General features: G+C 32.8%; 1 protein-coding gene across 1 annotated transcript in view; it reads left to right on the top strand.

Annotated features, from left to right (window-relative positions):
- Positions 1–4,499, top strand: part of LOC124419343 — a 23,395-nt gene that overhangs the window by 11,771 nt on the left and 7,125 nt on the right. The gene's annotated exons all lie outside the window — the stretch shown is intronic.

Here is a 4,499-nt window from a genome sequence, read left to right as displayed (position 1 = left end):
GAAAAGAGTTAAATGGCAATCAGCTGTGACCTAGAGTATCTTAATATAAAAGTATGTACATAAATTCATTGCTAACATCGTAAGAAAGGAAGGTAGTCTAATGTTCATTCATAGACATGTAGGTATGTATGTGTGTATATAACCATATCCTTAAAAAAAATAATGAAAGCCATGGCTATAGCTACTAAAATAAACATAAATTCAAACAGATAATTAAAAGTAAATTCGCACTCTCGTCATAAATATTTTTCTTACTCCGCAATGAATAATAAATCAAACAGAAAAAAATGTTTTCATCATTCCCCCTTCCAACTGACTGCATGGCTGCCTGACTGATTGTCTGTCCAAAACGTCTGATATTTTTCCTTAATCTTATCTACTTGCAAGTATAATTATTTACGAGAAATACAACGTGTGCGAATACAGGAAGGTATAAAATTTTTTGTGTAAAAGTATTTTTCAGCACATCTGTCATATTTCGTGTTTACCTGTCAGTTACATTTTTATGTTTGATATCTGTCATAAAATATTTACAGAAGAGATGTTTTATTATTTGGTGGTGCTGTTAAGGAAAGCTAGAGGCAGCGCAGTTGGAGAAATGAAAACGATTTAAGCACTCAACCGATCTCGAACTAAGTATATATTTAGAATCAAAAACAAAAGACTTAGAAATGCATGGGCTTTTGTAGGAAGTCAAAGATTATCCACCTTTGTCGTAAATAAAATTATAGTCAAGAAATTTTACTCAATGAATTTAACTCTCTTTCATATCATTAACATCTAATTATCATTTAATCACCATAATCTGTATTTTTTCATTCCAACTTGATTAAGTACTAAATGTTCTCTATGTATGCACCTGCTGTTCACAGACGCACAAACACACTTCAAAGCAAATAATTTTAATTAACACACTAAAATGTAATTAATTCACCTATTTAGTTTATGTAATTAGTTCACCTCTATGACCAGTATCAATCGTAATCGACTGATGTCGACAAAATAATAGATTTCAATAAGTAATGAAAAGTGAACTTAATTAAAATTTGCTTTCATTAAAATTATGCCATGATATACATATTTAATACACATTATGTATGTAAATATGTATATACATATATATATGGAAATAAAATTAACATGCTACTAAGCTGTTCATTCAACCTTTATTTCTAACTGAATAGAATTTCATTTTGCATGAGATTCATACAGTAAAACACATAAAACAGAATTATTGATTTTATTAAAATCATCTTGTAACACTTTTGAAAGTGCAATAAAACACAAAATGAATTTGTAATTAGGAAACACTTAGGAAAGATTTTAACAGGGAAATTTATTTTTGTTGTAAACTCTTTGGTGATCTATAGTCAAGTCCATTAAGATGTCGTAAATATTATAAACTGGTCCATAGTCAAGATTATAGAGTAGTAACCAGAAATATAGCTTTAAGCTTATTTTTTTAATTTATATTTTCATTTATAACTCATTCCCCATTTCAAGACGAAACCGTAAAGGCATAAAATCCTTTATCCTTCCCTTTAGCTGAACATTTGTTGAAAGTGTCAATGTCTAAAGTGCACACACAAATTTTGTGTTTAAATATGCAAAATTAAATATGAAAAGTACATATAAATTCTTATACATAAATATGTAATATGTATACCTATGTAAGGATGTAAACAAGATAATATCAAATACATACATGTATGTTATAATTATATATGTATATGTACTACTTAATAATTAATATATTAGAAATGAAGCAATCAACTAAGAGACACTCAAAAATAAAACTAAACTAGATCTAACTAGAATTGAACTAGAACAGAACTAGAACTGAACTAGAACTGAACTAGAACTGAACTAGAACTGAACTAGAACTGAACTAGAACTGAACTAGAACTGAACTAGAACTGAACTAGAACTGAACTAGAACTGAACTAGAACTGAACTAGAACTGAACTAGAACTGAACTAGAACTGAACTAGAACTGAACTAGAACTGAACTAGAACTGAACTAGAACTGAACTAGAACTGAACTAGAACTGAACTAGAACTGAACTAGAACTGAACTAGAACTGAACTAGAACTGAACTAGAACTGAACTAGAACTGAACTAGAACTGAACTAGAACTGAACTAGAACTGAACTAGAACTGAACTAGAACTGAACTAGAACTGAACTAGAACTGAACTAGAACTGAACTAGAACTGAACTAGAACTGAACTAGAACTGAACTAGAACTGAACTAGAACTGAACTAGAACTGAACTAGAACTGAACTAGAACTGAACTAGAACTGAACTAGAACTGAACTAGAACTGAACTAGAACTGAACTAGAACTGAACTAGAACTGAACTAGAACTGAACTAGAACTGAACTAGAACTGAACTAGAACTGAACTAGAACTGAACTAGAACTGAACTGAACTAGAACTGAACTAGAACTGAACTAGAACTGAACTAGAACTGAACTAGAACTAAACTAGAACTGAACTAGAACTGAACTAGAACTGAACTAGAACTGAACTAGAACTGAACTAGAACTGAACTAGAACTGAACTAGAACTGAACTAGAACTGAACTAGAACTGAACTAGAACTGAACTAGAACTGAACTAGAACTGAACTAGAACTGAACTAGAACTGAACTAGAACTGAACTAGAACTGAACTAGAACTGAACTAGAACTGAACTAGAACTGAACTAGAACTGAACTAGAACTGAACTAGAACTGAACTAGAACTGAACTAGAACTGAAGTAGAACTGAACTAGAACTGAACTAGAACTGAACTAGAACTGAACTAGAACTGAACTAGAACTGAACTAGAACTGAACTAGAACTGAACTAGAACTGAACTAGAACTGAACTAGAACTGAACTAGAACTGAACTAGAACTGAACTAGAACTGAACTAGAACTGAACTAGAACTGAACTAGAACTGAACTAGAACTGAAGTAGAACTGAACTAGAACTGAACTAGAACTGAACTAGAACTGAACTAGAACTGAACTAGAACTGAACTAGAACTGAACTAGAACTGAACTAGAACTGAACTAGAACTGAAGTAGAACTGAACTAGAACTGAACTAGAACTGAACTAGAACTGAACTAGAACTGAACTAGAACTGAACTAGAACTGAACTAGAACTGAACTAGAACTGAACTAGAACTGAACTAGAACTGAACTAGAACTGAACTAGAACTGAACTAGAACTGAACTAGAACTGAACTAGAACTGAACTAGAACTGAACTAGAACTGAACTAGAACTGAACTAGAACTGAACTAGAACTGAACTAGAACTGAACTAGAACTGAACTAGAACTGAACTAGAACTGAACTAGAACTGAACTAGAACTGAACTAGAACTGAACTAGAACTGAACTAGAACTGAACTAGAACTGAACTAGAACTGAACTAGAACTGAACTAGAACTGAACTAGAACTGAACTAGAACTGAACTAGAACTGAACTAGAACTGAACTAGAACTGAACTAGAACTGAACTAGAACTGAACTAGAACTGAACTAGAACTGAACTAGAACTGAACTAGAACTGAACTAGAACTGAACTAGAACTGAACTAGAACTGAACTAGAACTGAACTAGAACTGAACTAGAACTGAACTAGAACTGAACTAGAACTGAACTAGAACTGAACTAGAACTGAACTAGAACTGAACTAGAACTGAACTAGAACTGAACTAGAACTGAACTAGAACTGAACTAGAACTGAACTAGAACTGAACTAGAACTGAACTAGAACTGAACTAGAACTGAACTAGAACTGAACTAGAACTGAACTAGAACTGAACTAGAACTGAACTAGAACTGAACTAGAACTGAACTAGAACTGAACTAGAACTGAACTAGAACTGAACTAGAACTGAACTAGAACTGAACTAGAACTGAACTAGAACTGAACTAGAACTGAACTAGAACTGAACTAGAACTGAACTAGAACTGAACTAGAACTGAACTAGAACTGAACTAGAACTGAACTAGAACTGAACTAGAACTGAACTAGAACTGAACTAGAACTGAACTAGAACTGAACTAGAACTGAACTAGAACTGAACTAGAACTGAACTAGAACTGAACTAGAACTGAACTAGAACTGAACTAGAACTGAACTAGAACTGAACTAGAACTGAACTAGAACTGAACTAGAACTGAACTAGAACTGAACTAGAACTGAACTAGAACTGAACTAGAACTGAACTAGAACTGAACTAGAACTGAACTAGAACTGAACTAGAACTGAACTAGAACTGAACTAGAACTGAACTAGAACTGAACTAGAACTGAACTAGAACTGAAATAGAACTGAACTAGAACTGAACTAGAACTGAACTAGAACTGAACTAGAACTGAACTAGAACTGAACTAGAACTGAACTAGAACTGAACTAGAACTGAACTAGAACTGAACTAGAACTGAACTGAACTAGAACTGAACTAGAACTGAACTAGAACTGAACTAGAACTGAACTGAA

The sequence above is a fragment of the Lucilia cuprina genome, chromosome 2 (genome assembly GCF_022045245.1).
Source record: "Lucilia cuprina isolate Lc7/37 chromosome 2, ASM2204524v1, whole genome shotgun sequence".
Lineage (NCBI taxonomy): Eukaryota > Metazoa > Arthropoda > Insecta > Diptera > Calliphoridae > Lucilia > Lucilia cuprina.
This window is presented reverse-complemented; position numbering and strand designations above follow the sequence as displayed.